Raw genomic sequence first — 17,723 nt, 5'->3', positions numbered from 1 at the left:
CGATTCGGTGAATTCCGATTCGTGATTACCGAATGTTACCGAATCGGTAACTGTTACCGAATTTTTACCTACATATAACTTACCGATTCTAATTTACCGATTCGGTACGGCTCGGTATTTAAGAAACGGTAAAATTTATTTACCTACATGAGGCCCCAAGTGCGAGAGAAAAATAAGAAAGGTGGGAAGAGGCATAGAGCTAAGTGGGGTGTCCCGCATATGTCGGTAATAATTAGCAGGCCAGAAGTATTCGGCGTCACTGCAGCCCTTGGAAGAGCTAGGCCGGGGCAGGGACGTGATGACGCTCTCCGAGTCACACCAAGTCCGAGGGGGGAGTCATGAGGGGAGGAATGAGAGCTGAGGGCACAGCATAGTTTATGTTTCCTGTTTGTAAACGTCTGGAAGAGGTCGGCACCAGGGAAACCGCAAATCAGAAATCTGAAACCAGCTAAAAATAAAACTGCTACCAGAGCAGAGTCATACAGCTCTCCTCGCCCCCCTGGCCCCTGCTTAGAGGCAGAAAAGTGCCCCAGACGTGCACAACGTCATTCACATCTCAAAAGACACCAGTTCCCTCATCTGCTTACCCCGGAAAGACAGCCATTAACAGAGCGGTGCAGCGCTATCTGAGAATGAAACGTATTTTTCCATCTGGGGCTCTTGGGTCCGAGCTGACGTTATCGCTGGGCTACAGATGTGAGATGAAAGGCTGAGAGAGCCCTTGGCGGACATGTGCTGTGCGCCTCCAGCACACGAGCAAAGGCACAAACGCAGTGCATTGTGGTACAAGTGTTACTCTAGCGAATTAAACAAGCCCGGGAGTGGTGTGCGCGCGCTTGTGCCCGCCGCTGCACGCGAAAAACAGATGGCACACTGCGCGTAACCGAAAGTCGTAGGCAGTGGGTGGCTTCAATTCCTGGCAAAGGTGGGACATGCACCCGCCTTTGCCCAATTGCGTGCTGCCTTCGCATGCAAAGACCAATAGAAAGAAAGCAAAAAAAATAAACACACGCATGAGCGTGTGAAAAGTACAGACTGATTCCAAGAGTTCGTTTTCCTAGAGCAGCGCATGCATACTGCACTAGGTTCGACATAAAAATGACATAATACCCTACCAATCAATACTCCCTTTCTTTAATTTCCCTTCCTCCGCCCAGATAAAAAAAAAAAACACTTACAGGCCGGCCGCCGCCTCTCCTCTGTCCTCTTCCTGGCTTATGTGCGAGTAGGAAGCACCCAGGCTCCCCTAAGCCAATCACAACGCTGCAACACAGCGCTGTGATTGGTCTGAGTGCTGAATGGGAGCCTGGGCATGTTCTCCACCCAGGATCTAGCACAGCCTGGGTGGAGAACATGCAAAATGTGCATGACTGTTTGGCTGGCCCAAGACAACTGGCCAAACAGTCATGAGCACTTAGAGAGTGACACCACTCCTCCCCCTTGCACTTCCCTGCAAAACTGCCTCAGCACTGAAAAATAAAATATTAACTCCACGTTATTATCATTTTATTTTTCCTTTTTTGCAGTGCTGAAAGGCAGTGGGGGAACACTACTCCACCTTAGGGGAGCAGCCGCCCCTGCGGATTATTCATGCTAATGGCGTCCAAAGCTGCTTCGATTGTGCCTGCCGCTGAGAGTGAATGCTACGAGCACCAGGATACCCAGCTATCGCATCCACTGCACAAATCTGTGTTTGACCTAAAGACCACAGGTCCAAGTCACAAGGGTCCACTCAGCTATTCATCATCCAGAGGTCGACAGAGATAAAAGAACAAATCTTAATCAGAGGGCTTCATATGATTGGCAATCACTCAAGGGAACCCGACTGACATTTTACAACATATGCCATAACTTTAGAATGCCACTCACCCTACCAGCTCAACATCCTCTGGTTAACGTTAGCAAACTACTGCAACTCAAGGCTTTTTAGCTGTTTTTTTCTGTCTATTGCGGAGAGCAACTATAGCAGGCTCGGTACCTGTGTGTTATGAAAACAAGAACACAAACCAATCACATTTAAAGCCAAGAGCTTTAAAGAAAGCTTCAGAAATAGCAGTTTATTTGCCCTCGCTAATTAGATCACACCGATGCAATTAGAAATTGTGACAGGCAATCAATTTTACAGAGCAGAAAATACTTGGCATATTTATTAAATATCGGAGTTTTCAAACAAATAAGGCAGGCATATCTCTACTTGCATGGGATACATTCAGTAAGGTATAATGTGTACAAATCATAGCATAGCATAAGCACTATCATTTATGAGCACGTGAACGTGTGTCTAGAACGTTCTGCAGGTCGCAGGTACCCCGATAGAGTTCTGTCGGTTATGAATGTTTGCCTGCATAGATCTGACAGGTGAGGCACCGTTCAACAGAGCATGAGGAATAAACAGAACAAAACTGAGAGAAACATTAACCACGGCCTGTGAGTGGTGGTGGGCCACCATTAATGATTGATCACCTCAACGGGCGGCAAGACCGGCAGCATGATTATTTATTGTAAATTAATGTCTATGTGGGAAGGTGTAATGCAGGGGCATGGGGCAGTGCACAGGTGGGACAGGGCATCTCGGATGGGTCGAGGACAGCCGGTGGGGGCAGTGGAGTTCTGTCTGTGGAGCATGTGCTGAGGGTGGGTGCCTCTGCGTTGTCTTAAAGGCAGTGAGCAGGGCGTCGCAATCCTGTGAGAGGAGATGCTTTCTCAAGCCCTTGGTTTCTTCCCATCGAAGGGCTCCACTCTCCACTGCTGCCCAGACTACCATCGATGGATACCATATAGACACCTGTGGCGGCACGTCGACTTCCCAACGTCGAGTCACCATATGTTTCCAGTATCGAGTCACCCTACATTTCCAGTATCGAGTCACCATACGTTTCACGAGCACGGTCTATAAAGCGGGCTACAAGCTTATTCTTTGGAGTTCGTCAAAACATCCTTAAAATCTATGGAATACTTTATAAGAACATAACAACCCTCAACTACATACACCAAATCTTACTTAGAAAAGTGGTCTCTTTCAGCATCTTAATTAGAAACTTAAAAGAGTAAGCAGTGTCTTTGTGGTGTTCATTAAAGTCAAACCAAGGTATTATTCATCATTACAATGGGAAATGAGAAAACAATTGTAATATTTTTGCTCCTAGCTATTCGTGTAGATCCTAGGGACTGTTGCATAGATAATCAGTCTTCTCGCTAACTGCAGGAAAGCGTGGGGCTGTATCATCTCACTGGGAAGTATTGGTAATCATATACATAAGCAACAGGATTTCTGAAACTTTGCCGCAGCTAGGACCCTTGTAGTCCCATGTTGGACGGGACTGTTCTAGACAATCACATACTGTCTCAACCCAGAGTGGTGCATAGCACACGTGTCGCCCACTCTTCTAAAACCCAAGATCTTGATATGAGATTTGCTCAGTGAGAGAAATTTGAAAACATTTGAACTATCCAAGACCACTTCCAAGATGGCTAAAACAAAGGCCTGTGAAATGAAAAATAGGACTGAGAACTCTCCCCAATACTCTGGGAAAGGGACGGTCTTGCTGGAGAGCCAGGTATACGGAATGAGGGACCTTTCTGGAAAGGATCTGAGACTGCAGGGCCTTAAGACAGAGACAACTTTGATTGGACAAAGGAACCACCAAACCATTTCCATCCATAATGCAGCCTCTCTCCCATAATACACTAGAGGCATATGTGTGTTGTCTCATTGGCTCTCTTTACTTGATACACAGGTATATCAGATAGTCGGCACTTAAAATATACTTTCTGAAAAGCAGCTCACCTTCACTACTATAGCCTTATAGCCCACGGCCGAGGGCTATAGCGGCTGTTAAAGGCTGAACCCAAGTTAAAGGCCTGAGCCCCCCCGAGAATGGAATGTTCTGAATTGAAAAGGCAGCAACAGAAAGCCAAATCTTGGAATGTTAGAGCAGATTGCTTTTATACCAGCCATTATTAGCACTGAGCAATTGTCTTCAATGGAGCTCCTTACACTCTAATGTTCTAATATAGCCTTAGCCTGCCGTAGCGGGCTCTACCGGCCATTAAAGGTCCGCTACAGTGTTAAAGGCCCGAGCCGAAGGAGAGGGCCTTTAACAAGGGAGCAAGCCTTTAATGACCGGTAAAGCCCACTACGGCAGGCTCTAAGGCTCTTAGAACATTCCACGCCTAGAGGGCAAAATGTTATAATTTGTATAACAAATGCTTCGCGGAGCCTAAAGGGGGTGAAATCCCCTCGGGCTCCGTGAGGCCTTTGTTAAACATTGGATTGTTGATGCTCCGGGCTTCTACCGACCATTAGAAGCCCGGAGCACTCCATTGTTTTTAATGGAGCTTGCAACATTCCAATGTTCTAATGAAAGTTATTTCTTCCCAAGATTGCACTATTGCATGGCAGAGTAGCTCGACATTGGGACAGAAAAATAAAGAATGCTTCACTGATGCAAGGGCTTTGGCTTCTATAAGACTGCAGTAACGGCACCCTGGAAGGAAAATGCTATGCACAGCTGTAAGCAGCTTTTGCGGAATCTCGGTCACAGAACATGTGGGAAAAAATGTATTTGTAATTAAGGCACTAACTGGTTCTCGCGACCCCAGAGACCAAAGACAGTATTGAACAGAGAGATATGCATAATTGGTTGCTCTCACACTTACAGAGCATTAGCGTCGCACTCATGGGTCGATCTGAGACAGAGGACCGACAGCAAGAAAGCTAAACACGAGATCTCTGCTCAACTGCAAAATAGAAGGGTCCTGGCCAAGGGCCGGATTCACAAAGCCCACACTTCTGAAGTGGGAAGTCTACCCCTGTGGGCCTACTCAGTTATGGCATTCATTATGAATCCGAAAAGAACTCCAGGAATCTAGTTCATTCATAAATTTGCAACACCAATTAAATAGGCAAAAATATACTCGGATGAAATTCCACCAGGGGAGAAATTCCTCAGGAATAAATGAGGCAGATATGTGTATAGGCCACTTTTTTAAATTGTAGATATGGAATATATTTGCCATTCCACAACACCTCTAACAAATATGGACATGTTCCTGCCTCTCCCATATTGAAATTATACCTATTCCTACCTTTCGCCAAAGCAGTTTTGCCTGCTTTCCAGGGTGGAAAAGTACCAGCAAACTGTTTGTGAATACCCACAAACCTAGGAAATTGTGAACACCTACTGAAATGTTAGGCCATGCTCCAGAACACCCACACTACTGCTTCTGCAAGTATTAACGCAGAAATTCAACCACACTAACAGCATTTCCGATTCCGATAGTCCGAAGTACAATGCGCAAGAGCAAAATTTCAGCACACCTGATTCTGTGAATCAGAATGTTTAATTTTCTTTCACAAATTTCTATTTTTGTTCAATAGGAACTCAACTTGCAAAACCTTTTGTGAATCGAGCTATAAAGCGGTTTGACGCCTCATGGACAAAAAAAAAAAAAAAGACTGTTCGACGAGCTCAGAGATTAGTCAAAAACAACTGGTTACAACAGCTGCAATGATACCTTACATGGACCAGGGCTTGAATTCAAGCCTTTGGCTTCAGTGGGCCTTAGTAAAAAACACAAAGTAACACGTCTACGGATACATGGTTGACATGCCTCCACATCAGCTGCATCACAAACCAATTTTTGTTCCTCATAATAACTTGTTTTTTTTATAGCACTTCATACTGCACTCCTGCCATTTCTACTCCTATCCAATTTTATGGTACTCACTTTTGAAGATTAGAAGGCTGCATCAGCCCCATGAATTGTCGCTCACCTCTTTTCAGCGACAAGCGCTCAACTTTCTGACCTTTCGAGTGTGCCATACAGTGACACAACTTGCTTTAAATAAGATACAAAAACAAAAAGGCAACAACTAAATCAAACATCAAGAGAGCCATAGGGCAGAGAATAGAGATTCTGATGTGTAGTTCATAAGACATATATATACATATTAAAGGTGATCAAAAACAAAAAGACTAAATCAAGGGCCAATATGTATACTTTAAAAATTACTGATGTTTATTGGTCCATTTGTATTTATTCATTGTCCGTTTAAATGCAAAATGTGCATTGCCTACATTTAAAATATCTTATTCACGCACTTCATTTGTTTTTTCGACGCTCTATGCCCGGACTGTATCCTTTGAAAAAAAATGGCGTCTTTTTCTCCAGTTTCAAATTCCAATTGTGTTATTTGACCTTCCTATTTCTATACTCTCAAAATCCTGGAGGAGGGGGGGGGGGCTCTGTCCCTGACCACGCTGGTGCCAGTGTTACCAAAAAAAACACCAGCTTCTAGACCAGGAAGCTCTGTAAAAAGTCACATAGTTAGGGTGTGCTCACGTCAGAGTCACATCCTGCTCAGATCACTAAAGCGTGGAAATGCTTTGAATGCAAAACAGAATTCCTTAGCAAATATATTCAGCCCCACACACAGTGTCTTTTATCCCACTTAGAAAAAAAACTGCGAGGTCTTAAGATCACATGCACAGTAGCAAAAGGCTTCGACGGTTTAGTTTAAAGCAGAAGACAACTTGATGCAACATGTGGCGGGCTCAGGGCCAGATTTCAGGGCTGCATTCGGAAGGGTGGTCCGCACATGCATAGGAAACTAAAGAGATGCTTTGGGGCCGAGCCAGCCCACACAACAGAGGCTTCAGACTTGGCCTTCACAATTACCCCCGTTACACGATGAAATGAAAACCTGCAAGACAAACGGTGGCTGCCAGGGGCGTAAGGCAGACCCTGCGGTCTGCGTGGTGCCTTTAAGGGCCCCCCTATCACTCAAAGGGGCCCCATTCAGCATAAGTTCAATACATATCTGTGATACGAGATAATCTGGGACCAATTTTACTTTCTGCGGGGGACCCCATCATTTCGTGTTACCCCACTGGAGGAGGCACTGTGCTCTTTAAATGACAGCTCTCAAATAAAGGCTTGCCTATTACAAGGGGTAACACAAGGCTCACAGGAACATTAGAACTAAAAAGCGATGTACAGTGATGTATAACTAAGCTCACATGGTGACATGCTGGCACTACACCAAAAAAAGTAATATTACCTACAATATTTTCAAACACTGTACTTCAGATGCGCGTAAAGAGGGGTCAGCATTTCTGCCACTAGGCACAAATGTATCTTATGTGGAAACGTTAACACATTGGAAGAGAAGCAAAAATTAGGGTACCGAGGGCATAAAAAGTCTATGCTTCTCCTTTTAAGGACCATTTTACTGACAGCTCAGTGTGGTGTGGCGGAGAAAAAGACTGATATTTGTATAAACTCAGTGGTCCTAAATGCGCATAGCTCGTGTGCACCCTCAGAGGATGCTCAGCAGTTTCTTTTGGGTTTTATATCAGTGCTGCATTGGGCATTTTTTTAAAGGATGTGCCTTTTCTGAAAGGGGGAGGGTTGGTGTGGTATTTCAACTGCTGTTTCTTCCACTCTCCAGTGCCACATATGACCATATGGTTCCACGGTTTGCTGTAGGCCTTGGCCCACCATGCCTACCCTGTATAATCTCCACTACTCACCTGCGGCCTCGAGCATGGACCAGACTGGACGAATATCTGCTCAAAAGACAATCTGCTAAAAGAAATGCTCAAATGGTTCTTAGCAGAATTAATTGGAGTCTTTTTCCAAAACAAGTGAGCGGAGAGTGTGATAAGTAGAGGCAATCCTCACTAGATGATGGCATTTTATTGGAAACTTGAAATTGTGCTGAATGGGTCCGAACGGATGGAGGAGACTGAGAAAGTGAAGGATGCTGGCTGTGCAAGGCATGAGGAGGAAGAGGGTGCTACCTGCAACATGCCAAGTGCACATCAGCTGACCTAGTTAAAAAGTACTGTAGCTTTGGCGATAATTACAAAGCACGTTAGGTCATCCAGGAAGATTGTGAAATGTGCATAACTGGTCATTGTGGAAACTTGTGAAGCGTGGGCGAGGTTGGGGTGGTGTTGAACATTGCACAAAGCATTACTTCTGACTCAGCAGTTCAAAAATGTATCCATTTTCTTGTCATGAACTAGGATATTTGCACAGGTGACCTTCATATGCTCACTATTTTAAAAACCTCATACATTTCACATAAAACACTTTAAAAAAAAATACAATAGTGTTTTTACTAGTCCAATGCCATTATAGATGCATTATTTAGCAAAGCAGCTACTTGACTATAACCTCTTTATAACTGAATAGTGAATACCGCTTCTGGACTATGTAGTTTTCATTCAAATGGAAATATATTCTTGTGAGTAGAACTATTTTACATCTAGCCCAGATTAAATGACATCACAAGTACTGCTAATTAGCATGTCTTGTTTGTGATAGTTACATTGTCGCAGTTCAGAATTCATGTTGCCCTCCTTCTTCCAACACACAGACGAATACATTTGCCAACATTCGGATGTGTCAACATTTCATCTGACATGCAGTATTGTTTAAAGCCCATAAAAGGTTGGGAAGCCCCATAGCAGGTATTCAATCTTAAGAATCATAACAGGCCAAAAAAAGAAATCATTTTGTTACACTTACTACATTAAACTTACTTTTGCGGAGCAAGTTAATGCCCTTACATCTTCCACTTTTCTCATTCTGAGGAAAATTAGAAAGATAATGCCGTTTATCCCAGTAAAATTTCAACATCTGGTCATATCAGCTTTGGTATTGGCCAGATTAGATTACTGTAATGGCCTATATCTTAACCTATGGGCCCATCATCTTAGGAAACTTTGGGTGCTGCAAAATGTAGCCGCAAGAGTTCTCTCCTGTACACCTAAGTACATATCAGTCTGGAAAACCAAAAACAATTACACTGGTTACTGGTGAAGGAGAGGGCTTATTTCAAAGCTTTGTGCATTGCGTATAAAGCTCTGCACAAACAAGGTCCACAAGAATTAAGCCAGAAATTCAGATGGTACACACCTTGCAGATCACTTAGATACTCTAATTCCAGAACTTTGTTGGTACCCACATTTAAAAGAACGAACTGGGGTGGCAGAAGTTTCTATTTGAGTACCATAATAATCTGGAATAAACTCCCGACATCCATTTGATCAGCTTCTTCCTTACTTAATTTCAGGCGGGAGCTGAAAACTTGGCTTTTTAGTACATCAGATTTCTGGTAAGATACCAGTTTATTCCTCGGTTCGATCAGTAGGTCAGCGCCAGGACACCGTTTGATAACAGAGCGCTTTACAAGTCTCATACATTAACATTATTGTGTTTCACTTTTGGGGAATCAGACATTACGCCACCAAAGTATGCACTAAAACTTCATGCAATACCAAAATCATATAAATGTTCATTTTATGGAAGTAATTAAAGAGAGAACAGAAACTGGGTTGTGTAAGAACCAAAGAGCAATAGTAGCCATTCAATGTGGCACAACAGAGGCTGACTGAAGTTGTAATTATCCCTGGAGGGAGAGAAAACCAGAAAATGTAAAAAGTAGTTAACACGACGTAACCAGCGTGGAGAGTTTTACAGTTATGGATGTCAACCTAAAATGGACATGAACATGTATCCAAATCTTGTGAAAAGTACCCAGGTGCCAGATTCTCACATGCTTTTAGGGATTTCTTTTTCGAATGTTCAGCACTTCGGTGAAGCTTGATAGCACAGCTGTAAGCAAAACCTCATTTTGCCATCATTCAACATATGCACCGATAGGACTCTGGCCTCTTCCAGAGGAGTATTTTTCTCCCATCTCAAACTATTGGCTGTTTGTGGGACATTTCGCCTCTTGCTCAGTACTTACACTGCAATGCGGGAGGAGCAATTTTTCATTTCAAAAGTACACTGAACCCTCCCACATCACATTTTGTTTGTTTTTTCACTGCAGCAGGCTTTAGTTACTAATGTTTATACACGACTCACATTTTGCACACTGGAGCAGTTCATAACACACACGTAGTCACTGCTGTTTGCATACTTTTGTATATTAAAGCAGAGGTTACTGGATTTGCCAATGCTTGTTTTTAGTTTGCCAATGTGGTGATGTCGTGATTTGCTGGTTGCCTGTAATGTCTATTTTAGTTTAAATCGACCTGTTTGCCTCCTTTTCTAATTGAGTAGAGCATTGTGCTTAAAGGGTTAATCACAGAACAAATTTGTATTGTAATAAATTAAACCAACAATAAAACAAGTTTTTGTCCCGAGAGCTATAATGATCGAGCGACCACTGTGTCTAAACATCTCACTGCTATACGCATAGCAGATACAATTACATACCAAAAATCTAATCGTTTGATTTGCATGACAACTTTTGCTGATTATGCAAACATGCAGTCAGTCAACAGAACTGATGAGGGTTTTTTTTTTTAGGGGGAGCAACCAGAGGGAGGTCTGCCTCATGGTTTTTTTGCTGAAGGGGGTTTTGGTGGTTTTTGGGCTACGCAAGTAGCCCTAGTGTATATATACTGTCATTTTAAAAGTGGCGGCCACCATTTTGTCTTGGTGACACAGTGGCTGGTGCCTGGTGCTAGCTTTTTATAGGCAGCGGCAGTGCTGGTTGTTGCTAGCACTCCTAGTGTCTTGGTTTAGGTTAGTGCAGTGCAGGCCCTAGTGCAGTCTATATCCTCCCCACCCCCCCTTACTTTTGTCCAAATGGCAGCGTCCGATATGTCCAGGTAAAGACAAGGTGGCACAAGAAATGCGGCTGTTGGAGGAGGCAGGGCAGTACGATTTGGTGATGGTGAAAGGAGCTCTGTCGCGTGGCAGTGCTTCACGAGGAAAGCACCTGAAGGGGTCGCAGCGGCAGTATGGGCCTATTCACTGCCGCACCGGACCCCTGTAAATGAGGCAAGCCAGACAGGAAGGCGGGGACGCTCCCGTAAGTGGAGAGCAGCCTCTGTGAGGGCTGCAGCGGGTTACGGGGCTGCTGGCAGACATGGGTAGCTTGTGGCTCCCACAAGCAGGCGGGGCCCGGCACACGGATGTGGGCTCTAGACTGGGAGCTGCCATGGGGGAGTGCGAGGCCTTCTGTCACTTAGGAGAGGCCTCGCATTTACAGAAAGAAGGCGGGGCTACAGGCATGGCGCACAAGGCCTCTTGGCAGTTAGAGGCCTCACAGTTTCAGGAAGGGGGCGGGCCGCTTCGGATGTGCATGCGGCCGCACGAAAAGGAAGGGAAAGAGGCTCCTCAGTTCAGAGAGGTCGGGGACCCGGTACAATGAGCACTCTGGCAGTCATGGGGCTGTGGAGGGGGGCGGAGGGAGAAATGCCTGAGGACTTGCCTGAGGTCAGGGGTGGGGCTGGTTATGTCACAGCTGTGGGGCAAGGGGTACATATTGTGGCTACATATGAAGAATGGGAAAAGGAACAGCAAGTGGGAGTCTTTGATGAGATTCCTCTAGCAGCACTAACAGACATGGATTGGGACACTCAGATCTTTTCAGACGCAGCAGGTGGTTCTAGTTTTGGGATTTACTAGCAAGGACATTGGTGTGCCGAAGACTGGCCGCCAGAATGGAAGCAGGGTCGACGCAGCATTGAATTCCTAGAATGTTTTCCCGTGGCAGTGGCACTATGGAGTGAGCAGTTGTCCAACGGGAGCGTTCTCTTCAGGGTTGACAACAGCAGTAGTTCAGGAGGGTAATAGACAGTCAGCCTAGGAAACACAGATGTGGAAGTTGCTGCAGGTTTTTCTTTTAAGATGCCAAAAACTTGATTTCATTTTTAGAGCCAGGCATGTATGTACCAGGTGCGGACAATGACATTGCCGATGCTTTGTCTCATTCACAGTGGGAGAGGTTCCATGGGCTGGCCAGGCAGGCGGACAGAGTCAGGACCCAGATGCCTCAAGATCTTTGGTCCGTAGGCGAGAGACGATGCTTTGACTGGTAGCTGATGCTCTAGCAGTCTCTACAAGGACAGCTTATGCAAAGGCGAGTCTGGCTGCACACATTAAGCCAGAACAAAGGATTGAGGTTAGGCGCATTCCTCTTAGGATATATCTGGCAGCTAAACTTTGCCCAGTTCACTGGGGCAGCCTTTCGGCCTCGGACAGTCATGGGGGGTTCAGCATGAGGGCAGTAAACCAGTTAGGTCTTTTCAACTGATGGTTATAATGTGCTGGCTCTTATTGGTTTCGATGCACGTGGTTTTGGAACCCACTCTTTTAGGATGGGTATGGCTAAAAAAGTGGGTAGGCGTAGTTGGCATCGGGGGGACATAATGGACCCGGGGAGATGGTTGTCCAATTGTTGCCAGAAGTATGTTGGGGGGGGCCTCAATAAGTAATTCTACAGGTTTTCAATGTATGTTTCCGTTACAAGTTCTGTTCCCGGGCCTCAGGCTGCAGGTCTGAAGATTTGAATTATGGGCCACTTCTTCGTTAATTGGGCAGAACACCACACAAGGTCCAGCAGTCACAGGGCAAATTTGGGTTTTAATATTGCTATGTATTCCATCAGTTGGCACAGGAAAGGGGGGATGAGATGGAGGCATCTTCTTCAAAAAAGTTGGCATTGATAAAATCCAAGAGGGAGGACTTGAGGGAGATTCATAGGTTGTGGGCTGTGAGTTTGTACCAAAAGGGTTTGGGGCGCGACTGTCAGGCAGGGCCAGGAGGAAGCTGAACAAAGGAGTGCGTGCATTTTGTGGGACCCTCGGCCTGCGCAGAGTCGAGCATTCTGATCTTCGTTATGAGGACATGGAATTCTCTCGAGACAATGGGGTGAATTTGTCCTTCATGAAATTAAATGAAATAAACTTATAAAGCGCAAACAATTACCCAAAGGCGTCAACGTGCTGATAGCGGTTAGTCTTAGGAAGTAGGAAAGGCAGAAGAAGATATAAGGCCTGAGAACTCCTGTTAAAGAATAAAAAGCCAAGTTTTTAAGACCTTACGAAATGGAACATGATTTGAAAGACTGGAGATGGAATAAGAAAGAGAATTCCAAAGCTTGAATGCGGCCACTAAAAAGGCTCTACCTCCTCATCTCGATTTACGATACTTAAGCAGAGTTAAAAGATTTCTGCCTGAGGATCGCAGCTGTCTGGGGTGAGTATATAGTTGGAACATGTTTTAAGCCCTCCAGGCCTGATGTTAGGGAGAGCCTTGTGAACGATACTTAGAGCCTGAAAAATTATTTGATTGTTCACAGGCTTCCAAATGCCTGCCGAGACTGATTGGAAACATCGAGAAAGTGGCCTTTCTGAATAAACTGGCCTTATTTCACACAAACCTGTTGGCAGTGGTCTGTGCTTCCCCCCCCCTCTTTTCCTCAAGGGGGATTGGGTGGGCAGCCGACCAGAAAGAGATTTGTCCCCCTGGTATTTTGGGTAAGTAGAGCTGTCCGACGACTGCTCAGTGTTTGGGTGGTTTTTGGGTTACACAAGGAGCCCAAGGGTATATAGACTGTCATTTTGAGGAGCTGGTACCTGGTGTTAGCTTTTTACCACACCCACCATCCCTATAATAAGGCTTTTTGGGTTTAGGTTTTTTGTTCCCCTGCATTATAGGGGTTGGGCTAGCATTGTTGCATACTGGTGTGCAAAATGGGCTCATTTTGTAAGGTTGTCGCTTAGAGGCAGGTGCATAGGTGGTTGGTAGACAAATTGCCATGGTTTACCGAAGTTTATTGTTGTCAGCGTCAATTCAGGCTGGAAGGGAACAGGTGGGCAAGTTCAAGCCTGGACTAGCCAGGAAGTTTAACATTCAGCAGGAAGTTTAATGGGTTAAAAGGTTAATAGATGTAGTAAAGAGGGAAGGGATTTCAGAGGTCTCAGTGGCAGATGACCAGCTTTTGAGCAAGTACGACATTGCTGAATTAAGTTGTTGTGGGGGAGGAAAGATATTTTATGGGTGTGGTAGATCAACATAGGTGAGTAACTTTTTATAGTGAGGTTTTGATTTTATAAGGCCAAGGTTGTTTTGTAATGTGCACCTGTTTCAATAAAGGAGCCACTTACACACAAACCTGGTGTCAGTGGTCTGTGCTGCTCCCCTCTTCCCGAAACATCTGACATACCCGAGTTTTCTATACCAGCCTCATGCTCCGTATGCTAATATAGTCAGCAATCAGCAAGTCTGTGCCATGGAATGTTTATTGTCTAAAAATACATTAGGAATACATTTCTTCCATGTGGTTCCTTAAATATATCCATTAAGATATGGGTGACGTACTTTCATAACTAAAGCTGTAGCTGAGGTGAAATGCGTTGCCCATGACAACAGCTGTCGATCATTTCAGCAGACCAGACTGTCTGTCAATCACTCCTCTGGTCACGCCCAAAGGTAAGCAGTCCCTAGCGCTTGTCAAGGGTGGTTTTAGTGCTAAGGGGCCCCCAGCGCTCACCCGCTCCTCCTCCCCGTGACTTCACCACTTTCCGACCTCGCTGTATACTTGGGGACATTTTTCCACTTTCAGAGGACTGGGAGCAGGACATAAGCTGAGAGCCCGGAAATAAATAACCTTTGAGTCATCCTTTCCCCGCGGAGCGCTTGCAGCCGGTCTCATTATTACAGCAGCAGCACAATTACTGCTTTCGATCCGGAGCTGGGAGCAGAGAGTTTAAGGCTGAGGCAAACGCGTTCAGCAATTAACTCACTTAAGCGAATACGTTACGAGAGCAGGAAGTGCACACTGCGGGTGACGGCGTCATCGGGCACGGCGTCACATGACGTTGCGTCACGCCCAGGTGACTACTTGACCTTTCATGACAGCAGGCATCTCGTTTACAAAGGCACTGCCCTTCTAACCACCTTAAATAAATAAGTCACAGCAGAAACTCTGCCCTGCAGAGGAAGCGCATTTTAAAGCAGACACAACCACCACAAAACAACAGGAAGTGGATATAGGTCTTCATCAAAGTGACAAATCACCACCACCAACATATATCCGTGAAACCCAACTCACAGAAAGAACGAGGGTCACCCAAGGTGGAGAGCATCTGGCAAGTGAATACCAAATCCATAGGTATTCCAATTCCCTCAAAACAATGGAGTGGGCACGAAATTATGTGAGGGCTTCATACAAAAACACCTGAATAATGTACAAAATTGGTCAGTAATAGAACAAACAAAAGACCCCACTCTCGGGCACTTTATTTCGGCACACCAGTACATACATAGAAGTATGGCTGCACGGGCAAGTTTTGCTGAAGGAGGGCTCCTTACATTGCATCGCTATTTCAACACAGATCTCCTCCAGCCGCCAGCGCGGGGGAGGTGCCACTATCCCTCTTTTTCTTCCCACTTTACGCTTGTTTCCAGGTGACCCCTGGCCACAGTAATTACGTGCATTGTCATATGTATTGAGAGAAATCAAGTTAACGCGGAGCTCCTTTTGCGCCATGACTTTACTACGCATCAACTATCACTTGGAATTGGGTCAGTAAATGTATCCAATATTATTTTTGTAGCGAACAAACAATGATAGTCTATAGAGACATCAGACGCACAAGGACACGTCACAGGCATGAATGCTTCTCCCCCTTCTAACAAGATTATTCAAAATTGTTACAGTGCATTGTCAATACGCATGCCATTCGGTAAACCAAGTAAGCACAACTTTTCTTTTAAATCACATGCTCACAAAAAGAAGACATTTTAGTTAACAAATTGATTTGATCAAATCACCCAAAATAAGATGACAGCTTCCTCCACATTACAAATTCTGTTAAGTATAATAGATACTGATTTTTTCTAACCAAGTTTCAAATATTTTATTAGCAGCAATTAATCCACATACCCTGTATCCCAGGCCGTCCCTTTTCCTTATCCAGGTCTCAGCCTGGGATCTCCTGATCACCAGGTTGCGGGCAGTCCTTGTTAAAAACCATTCACCTCACTAAAATAAAAGATACAAAAGCTTTTTTAAAACATGTTTTCCACAAAGTAATTCCATATTTAACCAAACAGAGGAATGCAAAAGTCTTTTCATACAAACGTGGGCCTTAAGACAAAGAAAATCTATATAAGAATCTTTCAATAACTCCCCATAGTATTTAAAAAAATAAAAAAAAAAACAATATCGGAGTTCACATCTTTTTCTTTCTATTCTCTCACACTCGAAAACTGGGGCAGGGTGACATCATGCATACCCATTCGTTGTTGATCAAATGTATGGCTCTCAGGCCTTCCATTCTAAAATGTTGATGTAAGCTTTATCTAAGACGGCATTCTACTGGCCTGGACTGGCTAGGAAAAAGATTTGCTCTTGTGAAAGCACATTTATTTTATTTTGATATGATAGTTTGGGCTTAAAACAAAAAATATAAAAGAAGTCGGTTAACTGCAAAAAAATAAATATATATTTTTCAAACTGTAAAAAATACTAAGGAAATTGATGTAGAAGTAGGTTACTCATCCAGCCTTCTGTAATATAAAGGGGCATGGGTTACACTTTTGGGAAGGAAATACATTCTGTGAGAAATTCAATCTATCATGATAAAAATGTCATCTTTGTTTTTTCAACTGTATTGTTCTGACCTCTGCTTGGGTCTGCAGAGCAGGCTTCAGCCATGACACACACTAAACTGGCATAGTTTTCACTTACGATGAAGCTACTGCGGTTGTAGTTTGAAAATTATGGACGGTATTTAATATTTAGTACTCATCTTCCCCCACGGTTTGACTATAAATGTACCTGCCAGTACAGTTACATAGCTGGATTTCAGCAGGTTGGTTAAAGTATTATTATTTTTCACATACCAGAAGTGTCTGTGTGGTTTAGTGAGTCACAAATAACCTGTCAGCAGATTTCTTCCATGAGTCAAAAATATAATTTAAAATCGTAAACGTCAAGTTTCTTAATGGTGGGCAAAACGGATATCTTTTCTTCAGCCTCAGTAGCGGAAATGTACAACTTCACAAACTATGGGAGATTAACTATTTGACAAGAGATGCTGAAGGGGTCAAGGTGATTATTAATGGATCTGCCCCTTGAAAAGGCCAGCCAAGCAACGAATACACGTTAGACACTCCAGAAATCAACAGTGAAAGTTTCTGTCACAGGCAAATAATGAATGATGTGCTTTTGAAGGGAAACTGGAATTTCTTTAAAGAGGTTTGTTTTATTCTGCAGAGTTCTTTTGCATTTGCAAACATTTTCACCATATGCAGTTTTACGGAAAAGTGTGTTTGGGATAAGGTTTACTGGAAAATAAATACAAAGCTGCTTGCATCATTTTGCACCAAAAACTAGAGCGGTATTTAGTCAGGGAATTATTTAGTATTGGTTAGGAATACCCTATCCAGTGGCATTGCTGGATTTTCCATACAAGACCTAATACCACAACTTGTCAGCATTCAACACTTGAACAAAAAAAAACAATTAAGTCAATTTGTGTGCATTTGTGAATAATTATCTGAGTAGTTGGGCTACACTTCCACCCATATTCTTTTGTTGAAGGGAATTGTACCCAGATTCAAACCAGTCAGCCTGTGTGTGAGAAAGTGCCCTTTTTGTCTGGACTGATGCTGCTGGTTCTTAGGTCGAGCTTGGGCAGCGCAGGTGCTGCTCTGCGAGCCGTGCTGCTCTGCGAGCCATGCTGTATTGGAGTATGGAATAGAAGCCGTGCCCAGTCCACTCATATTAGTCATTGGCTTGTGTCATTGTCCTTCATAAATGCTGGCTTCTGATTCGTGAATAGGCTTGTTAGTCTCTCCTTTAGTACCGCTTTGTCTTCGTTCGTAACCTCCCATGAGGACTGGCCCTTTTACTTCAGTTGTTACGCTGTGAATTCTTTTTAGTCTGTAAGCACTATTTTCTT

General features: G+C 44.1%; 1 protein-coding gene across 2 annotated transcripts in view; it reads right to left on the bottom strand.

Moving 5' to 3' along the window:
• The window catches only part of ERBIN (erbb2 interacting protein), a 710,320-nt gene that overhangs the window by 543,951 nt on the left and 148,646 nt on the right, over nucleotides 1-17,723 (bottom strand). For both annotated transcript variants that reach the window (XM_085631853.1, XM_085631862.1), the window contains exon 2: nucleotides 15,701-15,799. The gene's annotated coding sequence lies outside the window, so the exon portion shown is untranslated. The remainder of the gene's footprint in view (nucleotides 1-15,700; nucleotides 15,800-17,723) is intronic.

The sequence above is a fragment of the Triturus cristatus genome, chromosome 2_1 (assembly GCF_964204655.1).
Source record: "Triturus cristatus chromosome 2_1, aTriCri1.1, whole genome shotgun sequence".
NCBI lineage: Eukaryota > Metazoa > Chordata > Amphibia > Caudata > Salamandridae > Triturus > Triturus cristatus.
Note: the sequence above shows the minus strand (reverse complement) of the source record. Positions and strands in the feature narration are given on the sequence as shown.